The sequence below is a fragment of the Lithobates pipiens genome, unplaced genomic scaffold (genome assembly GCF_037356315.1).
Source record: "Lithobates pipiens isolate NorthernLeopardFrog02 unplaced genomic scaffold, aLitPip1_a1.2 Scaffold_18, whole genome shotgun sequence".
NCBI lineage: Eukaryota > Metazoa > Chordata > Amphibia > Anura > Ranidae > Lithobates > Lithobates pipiens.
Genome location: NW_027507758.1, coordinates 582,815,091 through 582,828,293, shown reverse-complemented (window position 1 = coordinate 582,828,293; position 13,203 = coordinate 582,815,091). Strand labels below are relative to the sequence as shown.

The window sequence follows — 13,203 nt, the reverse complement described above, 5'->3', positions numbered from 1 at the left end:
GGCAGAAGTAGGAGAATCTATAAAGGAGATTACGGGATCTGAGATTCCAGATGGCCCTTAGTGCTGTTTATTTCATAAGATAAATATTTAAAAAAATACAATGCAAAGATACAATATTACCGTACTTTATAAACGCCGCTAAGAGCACAATACCAAAAAAATTACAGGATAAAGAAAGACCCACGACAAGGGAATGGTTTAAAACAGGGGTGCCCAACCTTTTGAAGAGCAAGGGCCACTTAAGCGACTTGGTAACTGGTCATGGGCCACAATGAGAGGAGCGGGTGGATGGCATGTTCGTGTCCACTAGGCATTTGCAGAGCGAACACAGACGCAGCCCAAGATACTTTTTGGCGGATCATATTGGCGGTAGAACACAAGTCGGTTTACGTCTGCCACTACTTAGTGGCGAATGGAGGGTCCAATTGGTTGGACTGTCAGACTGACTGTGTGAAAGGGGTCCAAGGCTGCTTTCACACTGATGCGCTGTGGTTTACCCCACCACGTGTGCAACGCAGTGTACCTTTGGCTTTTCTGCAGTTTGCAATAGACTTTTATTATATTCTGCAGGTTTGGTGCACTTTCAGAAAGCTCACCAAACTCGCAGGTAATAATAGAAGTCTATGGCTCAGTGCAAGTAACCTGCAGGTAAACTGCTCTGCACCTGCGGATCAGTTTGAAAGCAGCCCAGTAACCACTGCAGGACAGATATGCCCATATATACACTGTGATTTTAGTAATAAACTGACCTTTAATAACCATATTCTTTCTATTCTATCCAAGAGCAGGAGGTCACGGGCCACATTAGAGGGCTCCGCGGGCCACATGTGGCTCCCGGGCCACTGGTTGGACACCCCTCGGTTAAAAGGATTGAATATATTTAAAAAATTGAATATCTAAAGTGTATGGAGGAAGAACAGGTAGGAAGATTTGAAAACATATGGGAAATTTGGTCTAGATTTAAGAATACAAGTAAATATGGGTAGAAGTATGGGTAGAAAAGTGAATAAGAAGGGGAGTAAGATGGTGTAATACCAGGAATGAGAAGGAAGAAGGGGACTGCACAGGGGGAATGGAGAATGGGCGGGATTTAAATGTTTGTAATAAAATGTGATTTAAAAATAAATTATAAATAATATAAAACGTAAATGTAATAAAATGTTTGTTAAAAAAAACTTTAAGGGGGCCGTGTCCTGATGTGAGCGACGGTGGACATTTTTACAGAGAGCTCTGGGAATCCTGAGAGTAATCCGTCTCCATCCGTGCATTCAAACACCATTACAGGACTAAAAAAACCTACCTACCAGCCTCATCAACTCAATCTACTGCAGTGTCCTGTGCCATTATTTTGGGGAAAATCTGCCCGACACCCGAGAAACACTGCCTCCAGATACCCACGGCCGCTGCCATCTTTCCAGCCTGAGGCCTCCCAAGGAGACTTGATTCCAGCAGCTTCAAGAGGTAAGGAACCACCATCCGTCCCCACCTGCCACCCATCCACCTATCTGGTGCAATCCAGAGGCCGAGCTGAGTCTCTGGGATGTCCGTGGAGGCCGCGGCCTGGTGCGACCTAAACAGGCCTGATAATCCCCAGTGTTTCCTGAAGCTGCTGTGCCACAGGAGTGCACCGCGGCTGGTCCAACCCAACTTTGGATGCGTGGATCTCTCCTTGGCATCTGCCTGGTCACCCATCCAAGGCCCTGCCACAGCTGAGGGTGCTGCCAAGTATTGCCTGCCTGAACTGAGCTATCCTGGGCCCAGTGTCTCCAGTCTGCTGGCTCCGACACACTGCTCTGGGCCTTCCCTGCACTGACACTGCCAGCCCCAAATCATTACTGCTGTGCCCCTGCCTGTGTGTCTGCTACGTGGGGGGCTGCTGGTACACATTGACTGCCTGTCCACCTTGTTGAGACCAGGGACTTGAGACCCACGGCCAGCTTGGGTCGCATCTCAGCCTGTGGCCCTGGCGGTACCGCACTCTAATACTGGCCAGATAGTTATCACAGGACCTGGCAAGTATATGGCGGCCATCTTGGTGCACCTCGGCAGACACTTGAGACCTTCAGTCCCCTTGGAGCTCAATTTGAACCTGTTTCATCAGCGGAACCCCCAGACCGGACAGAACGGTACTCCAGAAGAGGATTGAGGTGGGTTTCCTCCCTATAAGTGGAGTAAATAGCAGCGGCAGTCTGGATCCCATAGCCTCGCAGGTCGGCCATCTTGCTACACCCGACCTCAGTATTACAGAGGTCATCCCTCTGGAGATGATTGCTCTCTGCATTACAATTAAAGTGACCTAGCCTGAAAGACTATCTCCAAAGGTCACAATCAGAAGAGCACTTCTGTTTCCGCAGCTAAAACAGAACAGTCCTTAGCAGTAATCTGGAGGGGGCTGCCATATTGCTACATCACAGCAGTTTCTGTTTGTCCTACCTGATTCCCCCATGCCTGTCCCTAGCTCCATTTGGGGACCACAACTTTCAAACCAGACAGTTTGATTCCACACACCGGTGTGGCGGCATGGATGCCTCTTATCCTGTGGAGGAGTCGACAGGGTGAGCTAAAATCACACTTCTAGTTAAAAGGGGGTGCATGCAGGGCGAGATGCAGATCAGCAGCAGTATATAGGAGCTCCATTGGATTAGCGAAGATTCAAAGCACACTGCAGGGGGTAAAAAAAAACCACAACAAATCCCCGCTATTTCAATTACCTCCCCTGCAGGTCAATCCAGTGCATGTCCTCGGGCAAAAAGTTGCCCAGGGGGTCGCCACTCACAACAACACTCTTTGACCACATATCGTCTGCGCAACAAGGAGCAGAAGAAAATGTCTCAAAATGGTGGTGCTGGCACTCCAAGGAATGTACAGTCCTAAAGCAGCAGGTGACCCTTTACATGAGATTGCTTCCACACAAAATAACAGCAAAAACCCTGCTCAGATTCCAAAAGCCGATTTAGATGCCAGCTTAACTAAGATTTATAAAAAAACTTGTGGATAAAATACAATATGAGCTCCAAAAAACAACAAGCACACTTACACAAGAAATAGTAACACTCGGGGGTCGCACAGATGTACTTGAAACAAAACACGATGAGCTATCACTTACACACAATGATCTTAGAAAAGACTTTGAACTTCTAGTTGAAAACTACTCATATTTGCAATCACAAGTGGACAATTTGAATAATTGAAACCGCAGGAACAACCTAAGGATTTGCGGTTACTCTAAATCAGTTTCTGACCTAATGCCTGCTGTATCTAAATTGTTCCACAATCTCCTCCCAGAGTCACCACCATCTGTATTTGCTTGTGACAGAATCCATAGGGCCTTGCATTCTAAACCACCGCTAGACAAGCCCCCACGGGACATCATTCTGTGCATGAAAGACTTCATCACAAAGGAGAGCATATTAAGAGCTTCCAGAAACATGCACAACATCAAATCAAATTAGCATAAAATCAAAATATTTCCTGACATTTCCCAGGCTACCCTAGAAAGAAGACGTAAAATTAAGGAACTAACCTCAATGTTACAATCGGCTCACATAAGATACAGATGGGGATTTCCCTTTAAATGAACAGTGCCCCACAATGGCACTACTTACATAGTCTTTAATGTCTCAGAAGGTAAAGATCTCCTGGTGAAGTTGGGACTTTTGGATGCGGTTGCAGAAGCAAGACCTGCTACCCCCCATACATCACCTATTTGGGCTACCCCAACAACACGTCGGGATCAAAGAAGATGGCGACAATCCTTCAGAAATATGGATGCCTGAAAACGTTGTCTCATTCCCTCGGTTAACTTGTCTTCCTGTCTTTTAAAATTCAACATCAAAGAAAAGATAGGAACTAAAACGCAATAAAAATCAAAGATTTCCACTTATTCCATCAAGTTAAAAGAAAGGTTCTTAAAGTTTTGGAAGGTTTCAAGTTAATATGGCAGCAAAGTAAACAGTTGATATACCCCTTTGGAGGGACACTTGTTGGTATTTTTTATTGCCTTTTATATGAAGTTATATATTTTTGTTTTTCACTTTTTCAACATATGATATACTGCATGCACATACTTTTTCTGCCTTATGGAATCTTCGCTGAGGCTGATCTACTCCGTCTCAGCTAGTTTGTCCCCCTACTCGCAATGGGTTCCCAAAATATGGTTCAGTCCATTAGACATGTGCAGAGTAAAATATTTCGTTTTGGAATTTCGTTTTCGTCCGAAAACTTAATTTATTTAGATACTCCCGAAATTCGTTTTTATTTATTTCGTTTTCGTTCAAAAATTGCATTCGTCCGAAAATCCACATGAATTACGTTCGAATCTGTCTTGGAAGGCTTATGGTGTCTGTCATTGTATAAAGAAGATTTGACGGAGCTAATTATATAGCATACTTTAGAACCCTATTAAAGTCTATGGGACTCCAACGTTCAAAATCTAAAGTGCTAATTTTAAAGGCTAATTTGCAAGTTACTGTCCTAAAAAGTGTTTGGGGACCCGGGTCCTGCCCCAGGGGACATGTATCAATGCAAAAAAAAGTTTTAAAAACGGCCATTTTTTCGGGAGCAGTGATTTTAATAATGATTAAAGTGAAACAATAAAAGTGTAATATTCCTTTAAATTTCGTAGGGGGGGTTGTCTATAGTATGCCTGTGAAGGGGCACATGTTTCCCGTGCTTAGAATTGTCCCTGCACAAAGTGTCATTTATGCAGGAAAAAAAGTCCTTTAAAATCACTCGCAGCTATAATGAATTGTCGGCTCCGTAATACAGAGAACACTCATTGAAAGTCATTGATAAAAAAATTAATAAATAAATAAATAAATAAAAAGCGTGGGGGTCCCCCAAATTCAATTACCAGGCCCTTCAGGTCTGGTATGGATATTAAGGGGAACCCTGCCTCGAATTTAAGAAAAAATTTGACGTGGGGTTCCCCCTAAATATCCATAACCAGACCCTTCAGGTCTGGTATGGATATTAAGGGGAACCCCGCGTCAAATTAAAAAAAAAATTGACGTGGGGTTCCCCCTAAAAATCCATACCAGACCCTTTATCCGAGCACGCAACCTGGCAGGCCGCAGGAAAAGAGGGGGGGACGAGAGAGCGCCCCCCCCTCCCTCCTGAACCGTACCAGGCCACATGCCCTCAACATTGGGAGGATGCTTTGGGGGTCTGTGACCCCTCAAAGCACCTTGTCCCCATGTTGATGAGGACAAGGGCCTCATCCCCACAACCCTGGCCGGTGGTTGTGGAGGTCTGCGGGCGGGGGGCTTATCAGAATCTGGAAGCCCCCTTTAACAAGGGGACCCCCAGATCCCGCCCCCCCCCCCTGTTTGAAATGGTAAGGGGGTACAAAAGTACCCCTACCATTTCACAAAGAAAGTGTAAAAAATGGTTAAATAAAACAAACACACTTTTGAAAAATTCCTTTATTAAAAATAAAAAAATAAAAAAAAGATTCCAGCGGCGGTAATCCACTCTTGCTATCCAGCGACGGACGGTCATCTCTCCAGCGATGTCTCATCTCATCCAGCGCAGCGATCCATCCTTCTTCTGTCTCCTCCACGGAGACACTACAGGAATTCCGGCGGCTGACGTTTCTTATATACGGAGGGCGGGGCCACCCGTCACCTGACCCCGCCCCCCTCTGACGCAAGGGGAAACCCGGGGTTCCCTGTGACGTAGGGGTGACCCGCACCCCTCTGATGTAACACAGGCAGGTTTCCGTTACATCAGAGGGGGGGCGGGGTCACCCATACGTCACAGGGAACCCCGGGTTTCCCCTTGCGTCAGAGGGGGGCGGGGTCAGGTGACGGGTGGCCCCGCCCTCCATATATAAGAAACGTCAGCTGCCGGAATGCCTGTAGTGTCTCCGTGGAGGAGACAGAAGAAGGATGGATCGCTGCACTGGATGAGATGAGACATCGCTGGAGAGATGACCGTCCGTCGCTGGATAGCAAGAGTGGATTACCGCCGCTGGAATCTTTTTTTTATTTTTTTATTTTTAATAAAGGAATTTTTCAAAAGTGTGTTTGTTTTATTTAACCATTTTTTACACTTTCTTTGTGAAATGGTAGGGGTACTTTTGTACCCCCTTACCATTTCAAACAGGGGGAGGGCCGGGATCTGGGGGTCCCCTTGTTAAAGGGGGCTTCCAGATTCTGATAAGCCCCCCGCCCGCAGACCTCCACAACCACTGGCCAGGGTTGTGGGGATGAGGCCCTTGTCCTCATCAACATGGGGACAAGGTGCTTTGAGGGGTCACAGACCCCCAAAGCATCCTCCCAATGTTGAGGGCATGTGGCCTGGTACGGTTCAGGAGGGAGGGGGGGCCGCTCTCTCATCCCCCCCTCTTTTCCTGCGGCCTGCCAGGTTGCGTGCTCGGATAAAGGGTCTGGTATGGATTTTTAGGGGGAACCCCACGTCAATTTTTTTTTTAATTTGACGCGGGGTTCCCCTTAATATCCATACCAGACCTGAAGGGTCTGGTTATGGATATTTAGGGGGAACCCCACGTCAAATTTTTTCTTAAATTTGAGGCAGGGTTCCCCTTAATATCCATACCAGACCTGAAGGGCCTGGTAATTGAATTTGGGGGACCCCCACGCTTTTTATTTATTTATTTATTTATTTATTTTTTTATCAATGACTTTCAATGAGTGTTCTCTGTATTACGGAGCCGACAATTCATTATAGCTGCGAGTGATTTTAAAGGACTTTTTTTCCTGCATAAATGACACTTTGTGCAGGGACAATTCTAAGCACGGGAAACATGCGCCCCTTCACAGGCATACTATAGACAACTCCCCCCCTACGAAATTTAAAGGAATATTACACTTTTATTGTTTCACTTAAATCATTATTAAAATCACTGCTCCCGAAAAAACGGCCGTTTTTAAAACTTTTTTTTGCATTGATACATGTCCCCTGGGGCAGGACCCAATCTCCTATTCTATATCGAACTGTTGTAACAACGAAAACGAACGAAAATAAAGCATTTATTTATGTCGGATTTTCGTTTTTCGGATTTTGTGCTTTCGTTATCGTTTGTCAAAACGAAAACGAAAATAGCTGAAATTCAGACGAAAATGCGTTCGGACGAAAACGAATGCACATGTCTACAGTCCATAGCGTTTCTTAAGCAACTGATCATGGTATCTGTTATTTTTATAGATAGGGCTCCCTATATGAGTTTTGGACAATTTTGTCCATACCGAAATGGTTTTTGGTCAGGTGGTGTCCTACACCCTGACTCCCTACTTTATATAAAATGTTTTTACAAGTGATCTTATATAAGAAGGTCAACCATAGTAAATCTACAGTTGTGATGGTTATATTTAATAATGCTGTACACAAGTGACAAATTACACTATATCATAGAAAAGAATAGTTCAATCTCTTTCACAGGTCCTATAAAAATCCTAATGTTGACAGTGATGATGACAATAGTAATTCTGTATCTTTATGCATTTGTGCTGTGCCCTGGGCCTCGTGAGCTTTTTCTATCACCCTATAACTACTATAGTTACCCATCATCTGTTCAATGGGTCTTAAGGTGATATCTCACAATGCCCAGGGCATTATCTCTCCTCAAAAGAGGAAAAAAGCTTTCCTGATTGGGGGCTGACATTATTCTGTTACAGGAAACGCATTTTGCAACAGATACACAGCAGCAATCTTTGTAAGGAACTGTCAGGGCTGGCTTAGCCCTTCCTTCTCTGGGCTGGCTGCTCAGCTGTCAGATAATTGCCAGCTCTCATCTCTCTCCACAGTTACCATCTGTTCCTTATCCTGCTCATCTGTCCTGCCTACTTAAAGCTGTCCAGCTCACTTCATCTCTGCCTTCGCCTTGGTCACATCAAAAGAAACATGTCCTGTGGTTCTGTTCAAAGACTGGCTTGCTGACATCCCTTCTGGCTCCTTAACCTGCTTGCTGTTGCTCCACTTGGATCCCTGACTTCTGGCCTGGCTGATTACCCGATCTGGTTATTGAACTCTGGACTGGCTGACTACTCGATCCGGTTACTGGACTCTGGCTATGCTTCGACTATGCCTACTCTATGTCAGGGCTGGCTTAGCCCTTCCTCTTCTGGGCTGGCCGCTCAGCTGTCGGCTATTTGCCAGCTCTCTTCTCTCTCCACAGTTACCAGCTGTTCCCGATGATGCTCGTCTGACCTGCCTATTTAAAGCCTTCTAGCTCATTTCTCCTTTGCCTTCATGTTGGTCACATCACAAGGAACCATCTCCTGCTGTTTGACATCCCTCCTGGCTCCTTTTCCTGCTTGCAGTTGCTCTCCTTGGATCCCTGACTTCAGGCCTGGCTGTCTACCTGATCTGGTTAATGAACTTTGGACTGGCTGACTACCTGATCTGGCTATTGGACTCTGGCTATGCTTGACTACTCCTTTTCTATTTACCTTTTTATTTTTTATTAATAAACAAGTGTGATTTGATTGTACGTCTGTCTCGGTCTGGTTCATGGCTTCTGACAGGAACTCAGTGGTATTTGAAACCCAAAGTGTTTTTAAAGACCCAGACAGTTGATATTTGATTGTAAAAGGATCAATAAAAGGACACTTGGTCACCATTGCCTCAGTATATGCTCCTAATGATGCACAAACAAGCTTTTTTTCAAAATTCTTTGACACCTTAGATAGATTTCATTCCACACACTTAATAGTAGGGGGTGATTTTAACCTAGCTGTACATTCAGAACTAGATAGAAGTAGAGTAATTCCATCCTCTAAAGCATTCCATAAATCACGATCATTATACAACCACCAACTAGTAGCTACATGGAGAGCCCACAATGTAGGAATTATAGCCTACACATTCTACTCTCACCCACATGATAGCTATGCACGGCTGGATTATATTTTTGTACCCCAATCTTATTAGCCAATTCCTCAAAAGCAGAGATCCACCCATGTCCCTGGTCAGACCATCATATAGTCTCCTTCAACACCTCACATATAGGCCTAGCAACCATAACGCATAAATGCTGAAAAAATGATTCCCTGCTTACTGCCCCAACAATCTCTCAAGAAATCTTATCTCACCTCAAGCAATACTTTACACTTAACATAGCACCAGACGTGCCACCTAAAAGTTTATGGATGGCACATAAGGTGGTCATGAGATGACATTTGATAAATATTGCCTCAACTAAAAACAAATCTAAACTCGCTGATATAAGATCTCTTACAAGAGATCGAGATCTCTTGTATCACAGGAACAACCAAAACCCCTCTAGCAATCATTTTAAACAAATTCAAGATAACCCCACACCTTAAAAAATTATAATCATATCCTACAAGGAAACCAATTCCAATGAGAAATGCTCCTAGCAAACATGTCCCTTCTTCCCAAACCAAATAAAGATCATTCCATCCCACAAAATTATCACCCAATCTCAGTAATTGATAATGATTTTAAAATATTTGGCCGAATGCTAGCTGACAGACTAGCTGCAGTTATTTCTCCATGAATAAATCCAGACCAAACAGGATTCATCCCAAACAGACAAATAATGGATAACATAAGACTGACTACAAACATCATTCAAGACTCTAACCAACAATCTAAATCTACACTCAGTCTTGATATCCACAAAGCCTTCGACAGTGTCAGCTGGTCATACTTAGACATATTATTCCCTACATACGGCATAAACAGCAAATTCTTACATGGTTTCAAAGCCCTCTACCATAACCTACAAACAGGCATCAAACTCCCTGGCAACAATTCTGACTTTTTCCCTCTGAGCAAGGGCACCAGGCAAGGATGCCCACTTTCCCCGCTCCTCTTTGCCCTGGCAATAGAGCCCCTTGCCTGTGTGATTAGAAACAACACAGATATAAAAGGATACACTAAAGGGTCCAAGGAATTCAAACTAAGCCTCTATGCTGATGATGTCCTTCTCTTTTTAACAGATCCCCTCATCTCCTTACCGAATCTGACCAAAACACTAGACATTTTTTAGTGACCTGACTGGCTTAAGTGTAAACTTGTCTAAATGCTCAGCCCTACACATTAATATCCCACCAGCCTTAATAACAACACTTAAAGACAAATTTCCATTCAATTGGTGCACAGATTCATTTAGATACCTAGGAATTCATATTACACCCCAAACACTATTTCATGCAAATTTCCCACCAATATTTAATAACATCAAAATATAATGAAAATATGGTCATCATACCAAATATTCTCGGGAAGAATAGTGGCCACGAAAATGGTTATACTACCCAAACTTTTATTCTTTTTTAGAGCCTTTCCTCTTACATTGCCCAAAAACACAAAAATTGCCCAAAGAGAAATCATTAAATTCATTTGGCAAAACAAAAAAACAAGGTTTAGCTACTCCTTGATGTTTAGGCCCCAACTAAAAGGTATATTATCGGTCAGCCAGATTTACCCAACTAGCACAATGGTATGCCCCAGCCTCCCAAATCCCCTGGCTTCTGTTTGAAGAATAATCAGTCCTCCCATACCAACTACAAGGACTACTCTAGTCAGAGTCTATTATACCACAGAAAATAAGACCATTAACTATAATTGTAACACATTCCCTACAACTGTGGAACAGACAAGATACCAAATTTAACATGTCTTCAGACATCCCTCCCCTAGCATCCTTTCTAGGAGACCCTCACTTTACTTCTTTAGATGATAACCAAAACTCATTAACAATATGGAAACTACACAATCGAACACATTTAAAAGCACTTACCCATAACAATACATTTTACTCTTTCACTGAACTACAAAAAAAAATGACCTTGCACCCACAGAACATGAAAATTATACAAAGATAAAACACTTCTACCAAAAATACTACTCACTCACTCTACGTACCCCCTTCTCACAATTCAAACAGATTTTTATTTCGTCCCCATGAGACAAAGGATTAATTTCCAAAATTTATAAAAATCTAAACAAATTAAATTTTCCCTGAAAAATCACACCCCATGCTACAATGGGAATCAGACCTAAACGTTCCACTCTCCTCCGAACAATAGGATACCATATTTGAAAACCTCATCAGACAATCTGCCACCAAACTGCTTTATAGGTGGTATCTTACCCCTGCCAAACTCAACTAATTCTACCCATCAACATCTCCACTCTGTTTCAGGGACTGCCCTACACATGGGACACTACTACATATATTTTGGGATTGCCCCATTTAAAAAACATTTGGCACAATGCTAATCTCATGATTGATCAAATTTCCGGCAGAAAGATCCCACTAACACCGCAAAGGTGCCTTTTATTCTCCCCCATACAACATATACCAATAGCCAATTCTAGACAAAACCATACTCGATTTAGCTCTATCCACTGGACTATCACTTTCAACCGGCGTTCATCAAATGCACCATGGCCCCAGGTCCTCAACCGTATGGCAAACATCAAATTATAAGAAAGAATACACCACACATTATATGACAACATGCATATACACCACAAAAAATTTACTTTATGGGAAAGATTACAGCTGGTGTAATGTTCACTACTGTTATTTTACTTAAAGTGGGAGTCTGCCGGGACTCCGCGTTTTTTTTTTTTTTAAAAGCCAGCAGCTACAAATACTGCAGCTGCTGACTTTTAAAATAGTGACACTTACCTGTCCAGCGCGCCCACGATGTCGGCACCCGAAGCTGATCTCTAGATCGTCACTCGGGTGCTGCCGCCGCCATCTTGGGTATGGGAATCAGGAAATGGAGCCTTTCGGCTTCATTTCCCGGTTCCCTACTGCGCATGCGCGAGTCGCGCTGCGCAATAAGGATGGTCCCCGCTGCCTCTGGGATCTGTGTGTTTCCCAGCAGGCAGCGGGGCACTTGCGAAAGGGGGCGGGCACTTGCGGAAAGGGGCGTAATCTACGCCCCTTTCCGCAGAGAGCTATCCCGGAAGTGGGTGCAATTACCTGGATTATCCAGGTAACTGCACCCCCCTCTTCCCTGAAAGGTGCCAATTGTGGCTCCGGAGGGGGGAAGGATTCCGATGAGTGGAAGGTCCATTTTAGGGTGGACCTCCGCTTTAAGCACATCTACAGATCATTCTCTCAAATGTTATATAGACTTAGAATCTCATATATGTATTTTCTCATATGATATGTCTTTACTCAGATATAATGTATAATCTAAATGAATCTTTCACTTGTACATCTTCTACCACTGTCATAATCTTGTACTATGACCTTATGCATAATAAAAACAGTTTGTAAACAAAAAAAACTTTAAATAATCAAAAAATAAATATTGCAATACTTTGGTTGATTTGCACTGGATATTCGATAATAGGTTTAAAGATTGCACTTGTAAGTCAGTTTGTAGAATTGCATGAAGGAAGTATAGGGTTGTGCTACATTATTTGGCTTTTAATTGGTATACAGAGGCCAGGCAATACTGATCACCATTACACGCCATAAAGAAACCTCCACTCGCTGACCACGCCCACTGGCCACACCCACTTTTGGCCACGCCCCCTTTTGGGCTGTAGCAGCGGCGCGCAGAGCGCGCCGCATTTACTCCCTAACTCTTACCTCGAACTCCACCATGGCAACCCCAAGTTCTCTGGAACTACCATTTCACTAATTGCATTTGAATTTTCCCACCCAATCCCTCCCTTCATGCTTTTTCTTTATCTTCTTAACATTTTGTAGTAATCTTTGGCAGAGATGTGTCCCCTTTCATCCCATAGGATGTATGGAAGCATGTATGGAATCTTTACGCTGGGGTATATCATTTCTTCCCTTCCCATTAATTATCTTCAAATTGATCAGCAAGCTCCCTCTCGCATGGTCATGGGCACCATCCCAGGTTTGACCCCAGAGAACTCGGTAAGGCAGCGTCTAAGTTCCTGGCCCTTCGTTGGCCAAGTCTAGATGTAAAAGTGCTGCTAGATGGTCTGGGGAAAAGTTAGCAGACTAGTAGATCCTATGGGATGAAAGGGGACACAGTTTAACTGATGCGCATGCTGACGTACAGAGGCACCAGAAATGAAAGTTTTGGAGATCCGAGTACAGAAAGACAGGCCCAGCGCCACAGGTTCCATGGTGTAATGGTTAGCACTCTGGACTCTGAATCCAGCGATCCGAGTTCAAATCTCGGTGGGACCTTTCTTAGCGCCTGTCCATGCATTTCTCCTGCTTTCTGCTGCTCGAGTGCAAGCGCGGGCGAGACCGAGGTTCAATCACCCAAC

General features: G+C 43.9%; 1 non-coding gene across 1 annotated transcript; it reads left to right on the top strand.

Moving 5' to 3' along the window:
* The first annotated feature begins 13,048 nt into the window (after positions 1 to 13,048).
* On the top strand, positions 13,049 to 13,120 carry TRNAQ-CUG (transfer RNA glutamine (anticodon CUG)). Its single transcript has one exon. It is a non-coding gene; the product is annotated as a tRNA-Gln (tRNA).
* The last annotated feature ends 83 nt before the right edge of the window (positions 13,121 to 13,203 follow it).